General features: G+C 38.7%; 1 protein-coding gene across 3 annotated transcripts in view; it reads right to left on the reverse strand.

Moving 5' to 3' along the window:
* Positions 1-23,280, reverse strand: part of nfatc2a (nuclear factor of activated T cells 2a) — a 318,663-nt gene that overhangs the window by 37,375 nt on the left and 258,008 nt on the right. The gene's annotated exons all lie outside the window — the stretch shown is intronic.

A 23,280-nucleotide genomic window follows, 5' to 3' on the forward strand; every position in this document is an offset into this window, starting at 1 on the left:
ACATCAAGTCTAGTTTTGAAAATCACTAAAGTCCTTGTGTCTACCACACTACTTGGTAGCCTAATCCATGTGTGTAAGGTTCTCTGTATAAGAAAAACTTCCTAATGTTTGTGCAAAATTTACCCTTAACAAGTTTCCAACTGCGTCCCTGTGTTCTTGATGAATTCAGGTCCTTTTTGTAGCCTGGAGACCAAAACCGTGCACAGTACTCCAGATGAAACCTCACAAGTATATTATAAAACTTGAGCATAACATCCTTGGACTTGTACACTATACATCTTGCCATATGACCTAACATTCTGTTAGTATAGTGATGGCTTCTGAACACTGTTTGGCAGTCCACTACAACTCCTAAATCCTTCTTATAAGGTGAACTTTCGACTTTCGGACCATCCACTGTGTATTCAAACGTAACATTCTTACTTCCTACATGTAATACTTCACATTTATTTACATTAAATTTCATCTGCTACAAAGCTGCCCAAGCCTGCATGCTGCCCAAGTCCCTCTGTAATGATTCAATGGATTCTTGATTGCCAATCCACCTAGCTTGGTATCATCTGCAAACTTCACCAACTTACTACATATATTCCTATTCAAATCATTTTTATATATTAAAAATAGCACTGGCTCAAGCACTGCCTACTTTGGAGCAACACTCTTAACATCAGAAAATTCATATAGGGTTCCTAGCATGATAACCATCTGCTTCCTGTGTCTGAGCCAATTTTGCATCCCTCAACAAACAATACCTTGAACTTCCACTTCTTTTAGTTTCATGCCCAACCTCTCATGTGTCACCTTATCAAATACTTTCTGAAATAAATAAATAATATCATGTGCTCCAGTTTGATTATATTCTTTATTTGCTTTCTCATAGAATTCCAGCATGTTGGTAAAACATGACCTCCCTCTTCCGAACCTATGTTGATTGTTCAGAAAAACTATCATCCTTGCCATGTGTTGCTTAATCTTAACTCTTAATAATTCCTTCAATTAATTTACCTGTGATGCATGTTAAGCTTACTGGCCTATAGCTGTTTGGAGCTGCCCTGTCACCCTTTTTGTATAACGGGATATTTGCCATTTTCCAGTTCCTCAGAAATTCTCCAGTGTGCAGTGACATCCTAAAAATATGTGTCAAGCGTTTATAAATGTACTCGCTAACCTCCTTAAGACCTCAAGGATAAATATTATCTGGTCATGGTGATTGGTTGATTTCAGTCTATTTAATCTAAGCAGTACCTCCTGAGTAGTCCCTTTTAACGCTGGGAGGTCATCTGCTTCCACAAATATGAAGAAAAACGTGAGTTACAAGCATCTGCTTTTTCATGGTCATTATTTTTTAATTCTCCTTTACTATTCCTGATGCACTTCACCTCCTCTTTGACTGCTCTTTTACTAGTAAAATATTGAAAGAATCTCTTTGGGTCATCTTCCATTTTATCTGGTATATTCCTCCTTAACTGCCTTTTAACCTCCCTAATATCCTTCTTAATAGTTGCCCTCATGTTCTTGCCTTCAATTATATCCTGATTATTACAAAGTACAAAATCTAGACAGGCTAATTAAAAACAAAGATTTTGATATTTTATTTGTGTTCAAAATCCTAAAAGACTGAACATAAGGTAAAGGCTTCTCTACTCTTCATAGACAGCTAGGAATAACATCACCTATTAAAATAACATAAAACAAATATCTGTTCCCCTTATAAGGATAAAGAAAAAGTCTTCTAAGCCTGTGCAGGATATTAAATACCAAGTGCCAAGAAAGGCCATTTATAGCTACATTATTATTAACAAAAGTCATAGAAGCTAGATAATTAAAAAAAAAAAAAATTAAGTATTAATTACTGGTTTCCCAAAGAAAAATAAATACAATGTGCATCAGAACTTGAGGGTTTTATTCTCTGTCATTAATAAACCAATTCAACCTGCATCTGGCCGTACAACTTTCTGCACTGTAGTCTGAAAAGCCAGTTTCCTTTTTGGTTTGTGCGCACCAATGATTTCCGCACGTGTTCAGTCTCTCCCTGTGCAGCGACCGAGAGAGAGAGAGAGAGAGAGAGAGAGAGAGAGAGAGAGAGAGAGAGAGAGAGAGAGAGAGAGAGAGAGAGCGCGAGAGAAACAACGCGAGCGAGAGAGAGAGAGAGAGAGAGAGAGAGAGAGAGAGACAGACAGACACACACGCACGAGAGAGAGAGACACGTGAGCGACAGAGACACACACACGCGCGAGAGAGACACACGTGAGAGAGAGGGCTGGCCGATAAGGCCGAGAAGGCAGTTAAAGAATGCACCGGGCTTGTTTTTAAAGAGACTGATTTGGGCATTGTTTTAACCTCATTGTATTTAATGAAGACTTTTTTCTATTGGATTTTAACCTCCACTTCACTTCTGTTTATAGCGATCGGTTCGTAGCGTGCATTGTTGCAATGTTACTTTTCTTGGTTGTTTATTAAATTACAGATTTTTCAAATTCTCAATCAAGCAATTTCCCCCATAGGATTGTATGTAAATACAATTAATCCATTCCAGACCATACGAACTGTATGTAAATATATATTTTTTTAAGTGTTTAAGCACAAATATAGTTAATTAAACCATAGAATGCACAGTGTAATAGTAAACTAAATGTAAAAACATTGAATAACACTGAGAAAATCTTGAACAACAGAGAAAACTAACACTGCAATAGTTCGCGCTATACCGCTACCAACCGCTGGCTAAAAACACATTTTTTTTAATGAGTTTTAAGCACAGGGAAATAAATGAACATTTAAAAAAATCCGTAATTTAATAAACCACCAAGAAAAGTAACATTGCAACAATGCACGCTATGAACCGATCGCTCTAAACAGAAGTGAAAACAAAATCAACCCCAGTGCATTCTTTAACTGCCTTCTCTACCTTATGAGTCCAGCCCTCTCTCACGCTCTGCCTGTGTGTGTGCGTCTGTCTGTCTCTGGTGCTGCTTGTGTGTGTGCGCTGCTCTCTCTCGCGCTGCCTGTGTGTGTGCATCTGTCTCTCCCTGGTGCTGCCTGTGTGTGCGCGCGGCTCTCTCTCTCGCGCTGCCTGTGTGTGTGCGTCTGTCTCTCTCTTGCGCTGCCTCTGTGTGTGTGTGTGTGTGTGTGTCGCGCGCACGGAAATGCACAGGGAGAGACTGAACATGTACAAACCAAAAGGGAAACTGGCTTGTTCGTATACCGAGTTTGTGGTTGTGAACTGAGGCAAAAGTTTGGCGAACTTTGTGGTTGTAAACCGATTTGTACGTGTACCGAGACATTCGTGAACCGAGGTTCCACTGTACATCTATGGATCTTTCTTTCGGAAGTCAGACTCAATCACAGCATGATTCACCTGGAATTCCAAATAGCCGTGCATCCAGAAGTTGACTCAACAAAGATCTATCTAGAAAGTTCTAAGTACCAATTTCTTCTATTATGTATTAGTCTCTTCTGTCTTGCTTCACTTCTACTACTACTATTGCTAAGGTAAGTTTCTCTCAAAATAAGATCAGTAACTCATCTGTCACTCATGGCTTGTTCACTGCTTTCACCTCTCTCCTCTTCCCTCCACCCTCAACCTCCTTGACTGTTGATGACTTTGCAGCCTTTTTCTAGCAGACAATTTTCATCACCTCTGCCAGCCAGTCTGCTCCCTCCCGAACAAACCACAATATTTTCCTCTCTTTCCTCTCCCCACCATTGATGTTTCAAACTCCTCTCTAGTCACTCCACTACCTGTCCACTAGACCCCATTCCCTCACATCTCCTCCAGGCTATCACTTCCATACTCATGTCTGCAATTATTTAAGTCATATTTATGTCATATTTATGTCATCAACACCTCACTCAACACAGGCACTTTCCCCACATTGTCCAAAGAGGTCCTGGTAAATCCTCTCCTCAAGAAGCCCACTCTTGATCCACCTTATGTAGGTAATTACAGACCAGTCTCTTTCCTCTCCTTTCTAACCAAAACACTGCAATGTGCTGTCTCTAACCAAGTCTCTTCCTTTCTTCTACAGAACAGACCGCTCGATCCTAATCAGTCAAGATTCAAGAAGGGCCACTCCATGGAGACTGCTCTACTCAGCATTATTAATACATTATAGCATGTCAGAGCTACTAATCTTACATCTGTGCTCATCTTTCTAGATCTCTCCTCTGCCTTTGACACAGTCAACAACCAGATCCTCCTTGCCACTCTCTCACCTTGGCATCATTGAGACTGCCCTCAGGTGTCTAAATCCTACATCTTTGGCAGATCCTACTGTGTGTACTGATGTGGAGAGACATCAAGAATTCAAAAGGCAAGCATTAGGGTACCCAAATGATCAGTGCTGGGCCCCATCCTCTTTTCCCTATACATCTGTTGATTTCTCTTATTGGTGCTATGTAGATGATACACAGCAATACCTATTGTTTCTTCCAGAGGACCACAAGGTATCAGCTAGAATCCATGCATGCATCACTAATATTGCAAACTAAATGAAGGAATACCATCTCCATCTAGCAAAGACTGACACTCTTGTTATTATTCCAGCTCATGTCTATTCAGCACCCTATCTTTGATCAACTTGGTTAATTATAACTAACACCTGCCAAGTTGTTATGTAAGCAAGGGATGGTGATTGATGACCAGCTTTCTTTCAAGGACCATGTTGCTGTGGTTTCTCATCTTGCAGATTCATTCTGTACAATATTTGCAAGATTAGACTGTATCTGACAGAGTATGCAGAATAACTCCTTGTCTAGGCTTTGGACTTGTCACACCAGACTACTGCAACTCCCTGCTGGCAGGAGCACGAGCATGTATCAAAAATCCCCTGCAGATTATTCTAAATGCAGCACCATGTCTGGTGTTCAACCAGCTGAGATGGGCACATATCATTCCTCTCTTTAGATCACTACATTGGCTTCCTGTAGTGGCACATATCAACTTCAAATCCTTGTATATATGGAGATACTTATGATGTCCCATGTTCTTTCTCGACCACTCAGATCTCCTGTTAAACGCTGTCTGATGATTACACCTCTGCATGGCATCAAATCTCAGTCCAGACTCTTTTCATGTGTAACTCATGGCTCCACTCAAAATTCTGACTCCCTCAATGAGTACAAGAAGCACTTGAAAACTGTTTTGGTTGTTCAATGACTAAGTTGTAGCTGTTAGATGTTGTAAATATGGGAATTGTAACTAGGTTATACTTAGTTTTGAGCATTTCACTTGTGGAAAATAACTTTGTACTCTTATCCTGTAACACAGTCCCCAGACTGATATTATTTGATTATGTTGAGCTCTTTTGTAAGTTGGTTTGGATGAACATGTCTGCTCTGGCAAATGTACGTGTAAATGGAATCTAAAGCATGTAATCTATGTCACTACCTAACTTTCACTTTTACTTCTAGGTGGCAAATATATGCTCAACAAAATTTTGGAAACAGGAAGAAATTTACAAATATACACTGGCCTGGTTTGCAATGGAAAACAAATCCCATTCTAAATTTTCTCAGTATGCTAGGTGCTGTGCTGCAATCAATACTAACTATAGCAACTAACTTCACCAGCAATTCATATTTGAATATGTTTATCAACAATTACACTCCAATTTTAAATGTCTATGCTCCAAATGTAAGTTTCCAGCTACACACTTTTTCCTACAAACAAATTAGGAATTTTGTAAAAGAAACCTACCCAATTTTCCAAACCTTACACCCAAATCTATCCCAGAGGCTGAAGATTCAGACAATATTTGAACAATACATAAAAATATTTCAGAGAATCTACCCTTTAGCTATCCTAGGAAACCACAGGACATGAATCTTTTAATTACCATCTCAAAAACGGTGTGGAACTCAGCCATACACAGATAACATTCCAGATCTATATGCGCCAAAAATTCCATGATTCAACTAAAAATCTTTCATTGATCACACATCTCAATTAAAATTGTCTAAAATTTACAGGGGGCAAGATTCAACTTGTGAGCGTTGTCATCTAACTTCAGCATCACTAGGCCATGTGTTTTGGGAATGTACTAAGTTAACATCATTTTGGACAAAAATCTTTATATCCTTCTCAGATAGCCTTGGTGACACAATCACTTCTAATCCAGAAAAAGCAACATTTGGTGTACTCCCAGATGGTGTTAAAGTACACAGAGAGAAATTGATTGTAATAGCCCATACCACACTACTAACACATATACTTATTTTGTCTACCTGGAAGAATTCCAACCCACCTTCTTTAACTAAAAGAGGTAGCAGATGTTCTATATTGTCTCAATCAAGAAAAGTTTAAATTCTCTTTAAGAGGATATGTCCAAAAGGCTTTCAATACATAGTAAGAGTTAATTAATATAATTTTAGAATAAGCATGGCAGGCATGTGATTGACTCATCTTATACTATTTAATTGTCTTATTATATTTTAAAAGATAGATGGAGTTTTTCTGCTTTTGTCTTTATTATTTTTCTTACTGTTGGTTGGGTGTTGACTACTGTTTTTTTCCTTTGTATTTGTATTTCTCTTTTGGTTTTTCTGAACTGACTTTGAAGGAAACTGTTGCGTTTTGTTACTGTAATTTGTTTGAAGGAGATTATACCATTGTAATATTCTGCTTTTTGAAAATTTTTTTTTTAAAAAAGAACCATTTTTTGGTATTGTTATTATCTTATGTTCAGCAATTATGTTACTCATCGTTTGTTTTGCTGTTGTCAGTTTGGCATCCTACATTTCTGGCAGCACTGAATTTGGTAACTACTGCTGGGTACATGTTTGTGACATCACAAGAACCATGTAACTGAAAGATGAGCTCTGTAATTAAAGCTGGTCTGAACTTTAATAAAACAGGACTAATAGAAATCTTGCAAATTCTCCTGCTTCATTATCTGGAAACTGGCCTGTAACTGTTTAGCTGCTTTGACTTACAAGCATTACAATTACTTCTGCCTGTGTGTTCACTACATATAGGATGCAGGTGGAAGTGGTGGGCTTCAGGGGTGTCTATGCATCTGGCCTTTTTCCTTCAGTGTAGTCATGTGTATTGTAACATAACATGATTACAATAAATTGGTGTTTTATATAATGTTCTAATACCTTTGCATTTAGATTTCTTATGCACCAACTGAGCATAACAAGAGCAACATGAACTGATGCATATGATGATCAAGAACTTATTCTATCATGTACTGTATATTATTTTTGTATATGTTTTTGATACAGGTTTAAAAGAGGAGGTACAGATTTAAAAGGAACACACATATCAACAGGAAGTAACTACAGCATATAGTTTCCTTGTCCAAATATCTGCCAATCCAAAACCTCAAAGCAGTACTCCTGTCTTTTTAGGCAAGACTTTTAACATTTTGAACAACAGTGGTGGAATACTGTAGAATGCCTAGTGGAGGGCTTTGGAACCCCTGTAGATTTTGTTTTATCTCCAGCTTCACTGAAGTTTGTTTTGTTTTTTCTGTCCTCCTGGTCATCTGCCTTGTCAACGGAGTCTTCTTTAAAGACATTATGATTTCATTATATTACCCTAGGTTCTTGTCTATAAGCCGGACTCATGTATAAGCCGGAGACCAAAAATCATACGAATTTTTAAAATAAAATCGTATCATAGATAAGCCGGACTCATGGATAAGCCGAACGTACTATAACCTATAACTAATAGAAGGGAGGGAGGTCAGTGGTCTCACTCGCACCCATTTAATTTCTTTAAGGGGGGAGAGAGTGTGAGATATTGGCGTCTCTCTCACTCCCCGCATGGCGCGGTTGGAGCGGCCGGAGCGCGTTCTTTCTGCTCTGGGCGTCGCCGAGTCAACACGCGCGCGTAGCGGTCATTTAAATTCTGATTTTATATGTAAGCATATTTAAATATATATCGCAGATTTTTTGCTGGTTCGCGGATTTCTGCGGACAATGGGTCTTTTAATTTCTGGTACATGCTTCCTCAGTTGGTTTGCCCAGTTGATTTCATACAAGGGACGCTATTGGCAGATGGCTGAGAAGCTACCCAACTTACTTTTCTCTCTCTCTCTCTCTTGCGCTGACTTTCTCTGATCCTGACGTATGGGGGTGTGAGCAGGGGGGCTGTTCGCACACCTAGACGATACGGACGCTCGTCTAAAAATGCTGAAAGATTATCTTCACGTTGCTATCTTTTGTACAGCTGATTCCTGAAAAGACATGCTGCACGGTGCTTCGCATACTTAAAAGCTCAAAGGGCACGTATTGATTTTTGACTGAAAAACAAACTCTGTCTCTCTATCTCTCTCTCTTCCTGCTCCTGACGGAGGGGGTGTGAGCTGCCGCCTTCAACAGCTTTGTGCCGCGGTGCTTCGCATACCTAAAAGCCAAACAGCACCACTGATTTGTTTGCATTAGATTGTTTTCTCTATCTATGTGACATTCTGTGCTCCTGACACACACACCTTTGAAGAGGAAGATATGTTTGCACTCTTTTAATTGTGAGACAGAACTGTCATCTCTGTCTTGTCATGGAGCACAGTTTAAACTTTTGAAAAAGAGACAAATGTTTGTTTGCAGTGTTTGAATAACGTTCCTGTCTCTCTACAACCTCCTGTGTTTCTGCGCAAATCTGTGACCCAAGCATGACAATATAAAAATAACCATATAAACATATGGTTTCTGCTTCGCGGATTTTCTTATTTCGCGGGTGGCTCTGGAACGCAACCCCCGCGATGGAGGAGGGATTACTGTATAAGCCGGATTTATGTATAAGCCGATATTCTATTTTTTCATTTTCACAACTTTTTTCCTTAGATAAGCCGCGGCTTATAGACAAGAACTTAGGGTATATTTAATGACACTACCCTTTTAGTAATTATATATTGATGTTTTACAAGATTGCATAGATTTATTTTTTCTTTGTTACTTATTCATTAATATTCTTTCCTAATCTTATTTGCTGTTTCTGTTTTTATAACTTTCTCTTTGACATCTTGTAAAGCACTTTGAGTTACACTGTTTGTATGAAAATGTACTATATAAATAAATGTTGTTATTTCTGAAACAATTATGAATAGGCAGAGAGAGTGTAGGATTTCACAAAGCAGAATATGGTAGGTAGGCAAGATAAATAGGATTGATTCCATCTCTGTTACACACCTATGACAGGTCAAGTCAGGTCAGGTTGGGGAGCATGCATTGGTACAGTATGTTGCCGCACCCACCACACGATGAAACAGCTCAGGATTCTGGTTGGCTACCCCCCAGGCAGACACACGGTACAGTCCCACCCTCCAGAAATAACCATCTATCTGCCATAGCCAGGTGTTACGTGGGTGTCTCCTTGGCCTGGTCCAGCCACTTCAGTCCTCAACAATGAGGACACCTATGACTGAGACCAAATATTAACAAAGCAAGAAAGGGTTATGTGAATGTGCTGTCAAAATGCCAAAATAATCCAAAAAAATTTTTATATGGAAAGAATAGGTACTGGTCAGTCTACTTTATTTCATTTTTTAAACCCACAAACACATTTATACATATGCATATATATATATATAATATAGAATATAAAACAAGGTTATATAAAGTGTATATGTTGTTATAGTGTTCATATTGTACTACTACTGACTTAATAACCGTGTTATAAATCTTTCCCTTAAGAAGAATGCTATATAAGAATAAACGGAAATGCAATAAGAGCTAGTCTTTAAAGAATATTTACATGTGGCCTCATTTAAAAATAATTTTTACATAAAGATTTTATTCTAATTTGCTGAAACCTGAAGATACATTAGAATCTCAAACTTCTTCCTGTAACCAGGCAACATGAAAACCAGTAGATGTTTCAGTTTGATTAAAAAAGCTACATATTACTCATTTAATTATAATACTCTGTATTGCATGACTTACACCCTCGTATTAACCACAGGCAGTGAATGTGGGAGGAACTGTATGCTCTGCAGATAAACCTGATGTAGATAAAAGACTTAGCAGGCATTTTTCTTTTTTGTTTTCTGTTTCTCCTAAATCATTTACAGTGACTTGCTTGATTCTTACTTTGTCACAATTGTACGGAAGCTATCTGCAGGTTGGGGTGGTCCCAATTCAAACATAAAACCACCGCAGAAAACCAAGAAAAGGAGAGCAACAGGAATTGGTTTCCTATAATACAGGGAACTAACATGCTTTTCACTGTGATGCACTATTATTATTATTAAGGGCTCTATACAAAGCACATTGGGATATTTGATTAACCCAAAAAATTATGCTGTTTCACTTTTAAAGAGGGTAAAGGTATATAGTAAACTTATTCTCTTATTTTGCACCTGGCAATTTCTACTCATTAAACACAAAAGAGTGTGATGTTGCTAATATGCACCCTTTTCTTCTTGCTTTGATTAGCATCTTTCAACTGGACCATTGTTTAAAAACTACTTAACAACTTTAACATAAAAAATATTTATATAAACAATAGTTTCAAGTAACAGTTGACATTAGAAGCAACCTAGAATGTTCAAACCAACAGTCTAGAGCTTGTAAATGATTTCCTATATAACTGAAATCAAAAAGCTCCAAAAAAGAAAACTACTATTGACAATATCATCTGCATCAGCTAATAAGTAGACAGATTGTTTTAAGATACCATCACGGACACTCAGAAAATCATGAATGCATAGATGGGAAATGGTGCTGAAACATGTTTACAAATTTAAATCCAACATTTAATTAATTATATGACACTGCTGCTAGCACCCACCTCTATGAAAATAAATCAGAGTTCTATGGTAGCTGGCAATAGTAAAAAACAGTCTATATAAAAAATATGTTGAAAGACAAACATTTTTTAGTTATCTAGTTATACTAGGATCATTCTCTGCTGTTCTAAATCAGTAATTTAATGAATATGTTTTTATTTCTTTAAACATATGGTCCTGAGTAAATAAATAAGATTTTCTGTTAAGTTTTATGGAAATCCTGACGCTTTAGAGATGTGTTTATTTTCCTTTATTTCCTGTCTAAAAATAGACTGTAGACCTGGAGGTTTGATTTTCTGTGCGTTTACAATGGATTGATGCTGTACTTATAAACAAAGTAAAATGTGCTAAGCAAATTAATAAAGTACACAACATGTGGTTCATATATCTTTTTCCAGGTTACTATGTGAGAGCTATTTCTGATAATATACTGTATTTCTTGTTTTCCTTATTTTTTAGCTCTGCTAAATTCCTATACTAATGCCATACTAGTAGTTTACTTGTAGTAAATATGTATTAATATTTTTGGGTCATGCTAAGAACACAATGTGGAAGAGCAAATTCTACATGATTACTTTCACAAGGGGATTTTCCTACCATGATACCTGATTTATATATTTTAATTGGTTTATTCTACATATTATTATTTCTATTAATATCTTATTCAGACGTGTTACTAAGAAATGTACAGCCAAGGTTCACATGATTATCTTAAATTTTAATTACGTACATTCTAATGTTAGAATAGGAGATGAGGAGGTAAACAAGAAATAATGTTTACTGATATATTATATGTACTTTTCATGGAATATTAGTCCATTATATGTTTCACATAATTATAAAATTGAAATGCTTCCGTGATTCCTGTCGATTTTCTTATATCTTTTTTTTAACATTGCACAAAGAACTTTAATTTATGATGCTATCTGACTAGTAGACCTTCTTTAAGGAAAATTATTTTCTGTCAAATGGACTTCTTTAAGGCATATTATTTTCTGTCAAATGGTAGAGCTGGTTTTGGCCAATTATTGCTGCTAGAAGATAAAAGAAAATTGGAAGTGACAGAAGAAAAAACAAAAGGAACTTGATAAAGGTGGAAGAATGAGGCATGGTTGCTGATGATTATTTGCATATTCAACTTTATCTGCATGAAAGCAGCAGGGAGTGAATCAGCAAAAAACATCCAAACTACAATATTTTAAACAAGGAATTAGTGTAAAGCAGGGGTAGGCAACGTCGGTCCTGGTGAGCCGCAGTGGCTGCAGGTTTTCATTCCAACCCAATTGCTTAATTAGAAACCCTAATCCTTGCCAATCTCAGACCTTATTTAATTTTATGGCTTGTTAGTCTGTGCAATGTAAGGCTCTTATATCGTAGATTTTTTTCCTTTCCAAGGATATCATCCAAATGATTTGAAGCCTAAAACAGATCATTTTCAGTCTGTCACATTTTTCTATTAAGTGTTTTATTAAATCAAATGGTGCATGATGAACACACACAGATGTAATTGGAAAAAAGCTAGCTGGAGAACGGCTGGCTGCTTTGTCTTTTACATCTTATTGCTAATAAGGAGCAATTAAAACACTGAATGCAGCAGTTTAAGATTGAAATAAGCAAATAAGGTTGGAGAACCTTAACAAGCGAGACCACTAAAATGAAGCGTCAAAATGTCACTTAAGCAATATGTGCTTCATCAGCAATAATTGAGTTCTCGTTAAGGAACTGGGTTGGAACAAAAACCTGCACATACTGCGGCTCACCAGGACCGACGTTGCCTACCCCTGGTGTAAAGCCTTAAAGGAAAATGTCAAAGTGCATTGCACATTCTGTTTCCTACACTGCATCCACTAGACAGCTAGTATCAAGTTTTGTTGCTGAGCTACCTTGCGTATTCAGAGCTTTAAGCCAATGTGTGGATGATATCAACCAGTCTTCATTTCTTTCCAGAATGTATCACGATAACTACCCTACAGTGCATATTACTATGTGACAAATCCTGGAACATGTCATACTTTTTCACTGCTAACATAAAAAGACATTACCTGTTTTGTTAACCTTCTTAATAGCACATTTTAAATGTGACGAAAAAGAATATGCACTGACATCATTGAATCACCATGTGGGCCACTATTATGTAAAACTCCCAGATCTCACTAACAAAAGTGCAGAAGTGTACTCATTTGTCCACTATTTTGTTACTAATGCTCATCCCTAAGCAATTTTAAAGTCAAGGTAAAATATATCACACCAAAATGTGAAATTCATCTGGTATTGTGCATTGCATAAACCTAACAAATATCAGCTAATAAGAAAGGACAACCTCTTACCTACATAGGTGAGAATTGGCCTTGGGTAACCTACTCTTTATCACTAAAGAGTCTAAATGCTAGAGGTATAAATTATATTTTATATTTCATTGATTTCATTCTCCAATACAAGATTCAATAGCATGTTTAAAGAATTATAAAACTAATATATAGCAGAAGGTGTGTACAGGATCATTATTATGTATTAATGCTTTTTATGACAAATTCTGTCTGTAAGTATTCCACAAATGTTGTAGTTGTAGTAGCAGTATCGTCAAATGCACAGAATATTTTCATACTTGACAAAAATTAAACAAATTGCCATTACACTGGTTAACACTGAAATCTTTCATTATACATATGAAAAATATCCTTTGTTGAGACTGCTAAGTCATAGTCACAGAACAATCAAAAATCACAAATGGCTATAGATAGATAAATAAATAACCTTGTAGGATACCTGTGCTAATAGTTTTCAGCTATTACAGAATAAAGTAAAATCTCTCTTGCAGGATGCAGTAAAAATGGCTCTATCACAGTACAACTTTTAAACTATCCCAACATTTTATCAACATCTTGACTAACAGAAATGCATAAATAGTACTGCTGAGATGAATAAACTATATCTAGAGTAGATGTTGAGCTTTTTTCAATAAAGTAGTTTAGGATAACTTAAAGGGCATACTAAATGTTCTTTGTAGGTCATTATGCATGTTGTCTATTTTCAACTAATGTTATACAACCTTGTAGAAAAGTTTTATTATAATCTGCTTACATAACTTCATGAGAATTCAAGCTTAAGTGGCTGGGTGTAAAGCATCCATTACTTTTAATATAATGTTTTTGGGCACAGACAAAATATATAACTTGTTCCACAAAATTATCACTTGCCTGCAGCAGCCAGAAAATCGCTTACTATTTTGACTGAATCCAACTGAAATAAAATCATTGACAAAAAGCCTGCTATAGCAAATATTCAGGACATTTGCAAAAGTAAGTATTTCACAACAATCATACATACTTTTTAAAATTTCCACTTGTCCATTTTCTAAAGAATCCATCCCACTTCCAGCCATTCCAGCACAGCACCAGCATACCAACTTTAGTTCCACTGCTGGTATTGTCTGCTCTTGATTGTAAAGTTAGACCTTTTAATCTTTTTATTAATACCTTTTTGTAGCCTCCAGCTACAATCTCCCTAAAATGAAGTCAGTATCTTTCATGTAATTAGGGCAATTTTTATCTTTTTGTGTTTCACAAATTAAGAGACTGAATATGTTAAATCATTGTGAATCATTTTTGGGCTACTGAGAGTGCACACTATGCACCTGGCTGCTGCTTCTCAGTGGCAAAAAAGTGGTGTTTTCTCTATTCCAATTTACAAATAGTCTTTCTGATGTTAGTATTTACTGTGTTCTTTTTGGGTATATTTCCCTGAATATGTGGGCTAGTGCTGGGCTGTCAGTGTACGGTGAATGTGGTGTATCCTCAAGTTCATGTCACAATTTTCCTAGAGATCTCTGGGATGTGATATGGTCAGCACATTGATCCTGCTGAGTTTTCTGTCTGGTATCTTTAATATGGCACTCAGATATTTGTCATAACAACGGAGAAGTATGAAAGTTCACCATTGCTTTGACTCTGTGACTTATTACCATTGTAAAGCCCATGGGATTGTACAATGATTATATATGATATGTTCATCATTCTTCCAGGTGTTATTATTATTTACAGCAGTCTTTACGAACTAATATTTCCACAATCTTTACCTACAGACTAGGTGTTCATAATCTTTTCTCATGTGTAAAACTTGTGGAATTAATCACAGTCTAATTTGTCCTCTTCAGGGAATTACTATTCTAGACACTCTGTAGCTGAGATATGGTAAGCAACCAGGGGACTATATGAATCTTCAGGGTACTATTATTTTTTTTATCCAAACCCCATCTGAAGAGTAAGGGCAGTGAAACAACTGCTGTATAATGCAACAAGTAAGGGAGACTACGTTTTTTGAAATAACTTCCTTAGAGAACATGACGCTAAATGTTGCCTACTCTATTTCACTGCTTATTGTATTAATGTAACTCCTCACCTAAAATTTAATTTATTTTTCTTTCATAACTAAATTACTTGCTTACAATTGCTTCAAACTGTATGCACTGATATGATTTTACTGGTGTGTTTGAATATGCACGTGGACAGTAATTATTTCTTTGCCAAAGAGTTCTTGACTATTGTTGAATGTCTTAACATGACAAATATTTATTTTTCCATCCAGGGTCATGCTCATATATTAGATATAATTTGTTATTTTAGTCTTGATGAAATTGCTGTCTCAGGTTCCTTGGTTGGGATTTCAGATGACAAACTCCTGACCTTTGCATTCCCTTTTGTAAAGCCTTAGTGAAAACTATTACATAATTTTGCAAAATATTAAGCCAATTAGTCTACTTGGTTTTTTCCTGTCCTCACAGGCTTTTTCTGAATCAGACTTTTTTGATTTCTCCTGTCCAGATGACAAGGTGTACAATGTAATTGCAACTGTTTAAATATAATTGCTCACTGTTCTCGGTGGTGCATCCCAGAGGTTAAGTTGATGAAAAAAACTGGTTGTTGCTTGAAATCCCTTATAATAAAACAAAGTCTTACTCTCCATCCTATGGTTTACCATGTAAAATATATTTCAAACTATATGGATTCTTTGAATAAATCCTACTTCTCTTAAAATTTTTCTATTATATGTAGTACTAATTCTAAGAATCTTTAACTTAAAGAAACTTATAGACTCTTCCACCTCCTACTCCATCCATCCATCCATCCATCCATTTTCCAACCCGCTGAATCCGAACACAGGGTCACGGGGGTCTGCTGGAGCCAATCCCAGCCAACAAGGGGCACAAGGCAGGAACCAATCCCAGGCAGGGTGCCAACCCATCACAGACCTCCTACTCCTCAAGTCCTAATTCTGCTCCTGCTGTGTCTCAGTTATTTCTGGTCCCACTTCTCATTTTACTCATAAATCTTTATATATACAACATTTCTGTTCAATTTTGCTATATTTTCTTTTAACTTTACATGAAATTTATTGTTTAAGCATGCATCCTGATCCTTTGTATCATGGTTTAGCTAATCTATTTTGCTGTGTGATCCTTTTATGTCCTTCTTTATAGCCACCCAAGTGCAGTAATTGGTATCATCAACTCAAAGAACAGAAGGCAGAGTTATGAATCCAGAAAGAGTTGATGTTGTTGACCCACAGGCAGTGTTTCCAAGTCTGTGGTTTTCTTGCCGTAATGGGCTATTTTTGATTGTTGTCCAGAGAAAAAAAATGGGCTTTCCTAGAATGCTTATTTTTGGGTTAGCTTTTTAAAACAACATTTTAGGCTATTTTTCAACACTGCTCCACCACATTATTTTTACCATGCTTTCCACTCATCTGGCACCTCTTCTCCTGCTATTCGCATTTGTATATATTCAGCATTGTAAAATACTGTTGTTGATGGTATACACCCATTCAATCACTCTGAACTACCTCTGAGGAGACCAAGGGGGATTTGATGGTAGCTACCTAATCCTCTTCCTCTCGACCCTGTCTTCTGATTTCCAATATGTCATTTTGACTATCTCAGGTACTAGGCTTTTTTTGGGGCAAAATCTCTATTTTGCAGTTATCTTTGGGCTATACATTTTTTAAGGACTTGGCAACCATGGCCACAGAAGTGTTGGTCATTGATGGTGGGGATGACGAGGCCCTGCCGAGTTCAGATATGTCACTCAAATTTTCTTTGCTTGCTTCACTTCCATTTTCACTGCTACATTTGCTGTCACTCAGGGTGAATGCTGCATCGTGAGGCCCTGGCTGATCCATTCCTTTGCCTGTGTCCTCAAGCTCAATCTATAGTAAGCTGTATGGGGAACTTGAATATGAGACTGGCTTAGACTTTGGTAGATCTTTAGCTGTTTTTTCTGGTCGTTCCCTCCCCTTGGTCTCCTCCTTATGTTTTTATTACACTTATAAGAGATTCCTCTTGGGTTAATGAAATACAGGATATTTCAAATAGATAAAAAGGCAAAATTAATGCTTCTGCCAGCACAGTACTGTCTTAGATATCCATCTCTCATAACGGACGAGACCACACCTAGCCCTCCTCTTTAAACCCTGTCACACATGCGTGTTTAGGAGACAACTAAAGGGCTTAAGTACATGTAATTCCACGCCGGACCAGGGAGTGGCGAAGTGCACTAATTCTCCCTCTCTAGGGAAATCCCGCCCGGCTCTGGGGCAGCCAACGACGTCACTTCCGGTTCCGGTCCTGATGACATCACTCCCCCTACTGGCCTTTAAAGCTGCCATCTTGTGTATACTAAGACAGTTTTGTTTTGGACACAGTTGTGTGAACATGTCTGTTCTTTTGAATCAGTTTGGCAGCCAGGAAAAATCATACGGGTGGCTGCCCCAAACGTTCTCAACGTCTTATGGTCGTTTTTTGTGACAGTGGCATAGTCGGCAGGATGATAAAAGCCCAGAAGAGAACTGGTCCGGCCCTGAATCATGACCAGGTGGGAGAGTACTGGGGCTGAGCTTCCGGGTGGGGGTTTCGTCTCAGATTTCGGAATGAACCGTTGCAGACTCCGCTACCTTTGTCTAATTCTGGGCCATGTAAATCAAATAGGGACGGTGTCGATGGGACACACAGATGTGGGCTGGTCTCTATGGGGGAAGTGACGGGGACTTATTATGCTCTCTTGGAGGAGAGAGCTGTCCTCCCCGCAGGACCCAAGGCCCCAGAGCAAAATGGGAATTCCCCAGACCAGCAGATGAAGATATTATAGGCATGGAGGCTAGATCCTGAGAGGTCTACCCAAGAGCAGCTTGATGCTCTATGGGAAATGGTGGTGGGTTGGTTAAAGCCCACTGAGTGCACCACCTTCCAAATTGTTATAAAAGGTAGCCTGTTTTCTATTAATAAATAATCTTCCGGAACATTTCACCCAGCCGGTCTGGGGAGACTTTTCTACTGTGAATGAGCTTGTCGAGCTCATCGAAACATCTAGGACAGTCTCGCAATTTGGGAGAGCAGAATGGTCCTTTAGCGGACGCTATGGAAATTATGTCCCTCCTAATCTGCCCCCTCGGCATAAACCAGAGTTTGCACCAGAGTCCCCGATTCCGCGGGCGCGGCCCTCCCTTAGGAGCAAGGTGAAATGTAAGTGGAGAGACGGGGGTGGATTGTGTGTGCTTTCAAACCCCTTGTCAATGGCTCATACAGGAGAAGTAGTTGTGAACAGATTTAAAGTGGAAGCTCTTTTTGATTCCGGCAGCAACATTTCCATTGTTGATCGCCGGTATGTACTACTGCTACAGTGGATAAAAATAAAGACCAGTATAACCTGTGTGCACGGGGATATCCGATTCTATAAATCCGCCCAATGTTTCATCAGCCAGGGAGGATCAGTTAAACGAATCACCGTAGCGGTCCTCCCAAATCCACCTTTCGCTGTGATTCTCAGGTGGGACTGGTCTGATAGTAAAAGTGGTGAAGTACTGACCCCTCCTAAACCTAATTTGGGCCTAGTAACAGACGGGAATCCTCTGTCGCAGTTTGTCTCCACACCATGTACTCAGCCGGCAGAGAGAGATATGGGAGACCAAGAGGAGGATAGGGAGCTTCCCGGGCCGTCGCAGCCCATTGCGTCATCTGTCCGTGTCTCGGTCAGACTGGACCCTCTCTCAGATTTAAGCTTCCAATTTAGACAAATACCGGCCTCGTTTAAAAGGGAACAATGGAATAATGATTCCCTTAAATTTGCAAAGAATGCAGTTACACTAGTCAACGGCCAAGGCACCCATCATCCCATGCCACAGGGGCCCCACTTTGTTATTGAAAATGATTTATTATATTGGGTCAGTGAGCACGAGGGGGTTGGGGGGGGTGTGTGTGTGGAAGCTGTTGCTATTCCATGAACTTTCCGGCGGCAGGTTTGTGAGTTAGCGCACGCCCACCTCCTAGGAGGCCACCTGGGCACCAGGAAAACATTACAGCGTATCAAGCTCCGATTTTATTGGCCGGGAATTAATGAGGAGGGTCACTGCTTCTGTATCTCTTGTCTGGAGTGTCAGCTGCTGCAAATTCCTAGAAGGGACCGTGCTCCTCTTGTTCCCCTTCCCTTGATTGATGTCCCGTTCGAAAGAATAGGGGTCGATATAGTGGGACTCCTGGAACCATCGGCCCGAGGACATGAGTATATATTAGCCCTCATGGATTATGCGACCCGGTATGCAGAAGCTGTTCTGTTGTGCTCAGCTAATTCTAAAGCCATCGCACAGGAACTAGTAGGGGTCTTTGCGCGAGTTGGCATTCCTAAAGAAGTCCTTATGGACCAAAGGACGCCGTTTACATCGGAGACATTCAGGGAAACAGCTAAGTTACTTAAAATAAAGCACTTAACACTAGAATTACCACAGCCTACGAAAAAACTCGTAGATCCGTCCCACCTTAAATCACTTCTCACCTCTCCGTCTCTGTGTTTTGTCCTGTAAATGGGTGGATAAGCAGCAAACAGCAAGCAGCCTGTTATCACATCTCCCCACCCTGCACAGTTTTCTCAGCTCAAGTCTGTTTACCTGTGTGTCAGTTGCTTAGAGTTGTATAGAGTGGGAAGTCAAGCAAAATGACACCTTTTATATATATTATACTGTTATTTGGAACACTTGAAATGTGTATTCCGTGGCTACAACGATCTATGTAAACACATCGTTAAAACAGAAACGTTTTTCATGTTTTAGTAATAATTGACAAAATGTAGACATGAAGTGTATAATGTGTGAAGCCTGAATTCCATATATCAAAGAAACACTTTCACAAAAGGCACAAATATAACAGAACAAGTGCACTTCTATTCAAGAATATAACTGCAGAAAAACAACCCGCGTTAGTGTGCAATACTGACACGCATTTGCTACGATCGCTTCGGTGGCACAACGGTATCAGCTGTTGACTGGTAATCTAAACTTCATGGGTTTGATCCCGGACAAGTCCGTTTTGAGAAGTGAGCTGCTCGTATTCTTACTATTTTAGAATAAAAACATACATTTGATTCCAGTCTGTAACAGCCGGTGTGATTTATGATACTTGTAAAGGTTAGCTTTGTTTTTTTTTATTCAGTTTTATTCTCTCAGCCGCATTCATAATCCCACCCCACCCCCCCCTCGCATTTGACACTGCTGTTTTCACACAGACGCACTATAACAGAGGTAAACTCAAATCATGACAATGGTTCTACATCGGATCAAGAATGCACTTTTGCCATCGCTGTACTTTGTACATGTACATGGGAAGCTATGCACTCTACTTGTGACTTTATGCTGTAGGAAGTAAGTAAATAAATAAAGGTAAATAGGTAAATAACATTCGATCTAGCTCTTACATACAAAGGATGGTGTACATTAACATTTATATGTTACATGCATAAAAGCCAGATTGATCTGGCTCTTACATACAAAGGATGGTGTATGTAAGGACGGTGCATGTGCCCAAAACATTAATATTTAAATGTTACTTACATAAACGCCAGATCGAATGTAATTTACCTTTATTTATTTACTTACTTCCTACAGTGTAAAGTCACAAGTAGAGTGCAAAGCTTCCCATGTACATATACAAAGTACAGCGATGGCAAAAGTGAATTCTTGATCCGATGCAGAACCGTCGTCATGATTTGAGTTTACCTCTGTTATAGCGTGTCTATATGAAAACAGTAGTGTCATATGTGGCGGGGAGGGGCTTGGTTGGGATCGTGAACGCGGCTGAGAGATAAAACTGAATAAAAAAAAACAAAGCTAACCTTTACAAGTATCATAAATCACACCGGCTGTTACAGACTGGAATCAAATGTATGTTTTTATTCTAAAATAGTAAGAATATGTGCAGCTCACTTCTCAAAACGGACTAGAACCCGTGAAGTTTAGATTACCAGTCAACAGCTGATACCACTGCGCCACTCAAGCAGTCGTTGCAAATGCGTGTCAATGTCGCACCCTAACGCGGGTTGTTTTCTGCAGTTATATTCTTGAATAGAAGCGCACTTGTTCTGTTATAGTTGTACCTTTTGTGAAAGTGTTTATTTGATATTTGGACTTCAGGCTTCACACCTTATACACATGTTGTAAATGTAAGAAGGACGGTCCTTGGGTGTGTGTGGGAACTGTTAACATTTGAATCTGATGATTGTATATAGCACGGAACTGACATGTCTGTACTAGTATCTATCTATCTATCTATCTATCTATCTATCTATCTATCTATCTATCTATCTATCTATCTATCTATCTATCTATCTATCTATCTATCTATCTATCTATCTATCTATCTATCTATCTATCTATCTATCTATCTATCTATTCTGTCCTCTGCATCTCCTGGAGTTGAAAAGAGATACCAACATGCAGCAACATGTGGACACTGGCCAAGATCGGAAAAAAAAACAAAAAAAACAAATGCAGTCACGTCATGACTACAACCGCATGAAGGTATGCAAATGAATATAATGTTGCATTAGTGCAAAAACGTTTTCCGAAATGTACAATACAGGTCATAAAACGAATTATTCCAAATGTCATATACAGTGATCCCTCACTATATCACGCTTCGACTTTCACGGCTTCACTCTATCGCATTTTTTTCTCATACACGCTACATCACTACACATGACCTTTCTGAGAACTTTTATCTAAGCCCCACGATGGCTCCTAAACATGCTGCTTTTTCTAAGCCTTCTGACAATGAAACTAAGTGCCGGAGGAAGATGCTTACCATCCAGGAGAAGATGAAACTCTTGGATATGATCAAAGATGGCTAGTGTATAAGGCAGTTAGGCTAGCCCGGATGCTGAGAGGAGAAGGTTTCGCGGATATGACCCGCGATGACGTGGATGAGCTGCTGGAGACACATTCGGATCCCTTAACTTACGAGGATCTGGTGGAGATGACTAAGTCTGCGAGTGAGGAGGAGGAAGAGCAGCGAGAGGTTCCTGGGGGTCAGGAGGAGGAAGTTGGCCTTACACTTGAGCGTCTCTCCTAAGTCGTGAGAACTATTAAGGTAGTACAGGACATGATTGGCGAATGGGACCTACAAATGATGCGTGCATTGCAGTTTCGGAATGCACTTGATGGAGCGATAGAACCCTACAAAAGCCTCCTCACGCATATGAAAAGACAGCGCCAGCAACTGCCTATCACGATGTTCTTCAGCCGCGCACCCAGACACCCACTGCCTACTCCTAGTACTCCTTCAGCGGAAGAAGGCAACGACGCACCTGCTGAAGATACTGCACCACCTGAAGACTCTCCTACTGAGGTCGTGCCTTCATAGGTTCATTTTTTCCCTACTTCTTCCATTTTTTCCCTACTCTTCCATTTTTTTCCCTACTAGGTTTTTTTTGGGAGTTTTTTCTTGTCTTCTTAGAGAGTCAAGGCTGGGGGGCTGTCAAGAGGCAGGGCCTGTTAAAGCCCATTGCGGCACTTCCTGTGTGATTTTGGGCTATACAAAAATAAACTGTATTGTATTGTATTGTATAGGTTAGTGGTTGTGTGTAAGAACTGTGTGTGTGTATGTAATTAAATGTACAGTAAAATTATAATAATATGATCTTTGTAACATCTAATATGTCTTATTTTCTCTTATTTTGTTTAATATATTGGGTAATATGAGTGTAATGGTGACTAAAGGGTGTTATTTCATGTCTAGAGGGCTCTAATAATGTTAAAAAACATAAACAGGTTTTCTATACTCTAACTGCAAACATATTCGATTTATAAATAAAGAATCCTACTTCCCGGAAATTCATTTATCACGGTAGAGTCTGGAACGGATTAACCGCGATACACGAGGGTTCACTGTATATCTAAGTCTCTCTTTTTTTGTCAGAGCGGCTTTGACATCATGGATCAGAAGGCGCATACTAATTCAGCGTGAGCAGGAACACTCAAGAATAAAACTGAATAAAAACAATTCACATCCACAGTCATTCTCAGTAACGCACAACACTCACGTCCACAGTTTTCCCAGTCTCGTTCGAGCACAAGATCTGACACAGTTTTCAAATAAAGAGGGGGTATAACAAAACAAGTTTGTACCTACCATGTCTTTATCTGAAAAAGGCGTCACATGGGGAGGGAGGGGGGTGTGGAAGCTTGAACGTGAGAGAATAAAACTGAAAAAAAAAATCGACAAGTACTATAA

Source organism: Erpetoichthys calabaricus, chromosome 10 (genome assembly GCF_900747795.2).
Source record: "Erpetoichthys calabaricus chromosome 10, fErpCal1.3, whole genome shotgun sequence".
In the NCBI taxonomy this organism is placed as follows: domain Eukaryota; kingdom Metazoa; phylum Chordata; class Cladistia; order Polypteriformes; family Polypteridae; genus Erpetoichthys; species Erpetoichthys calabaricus.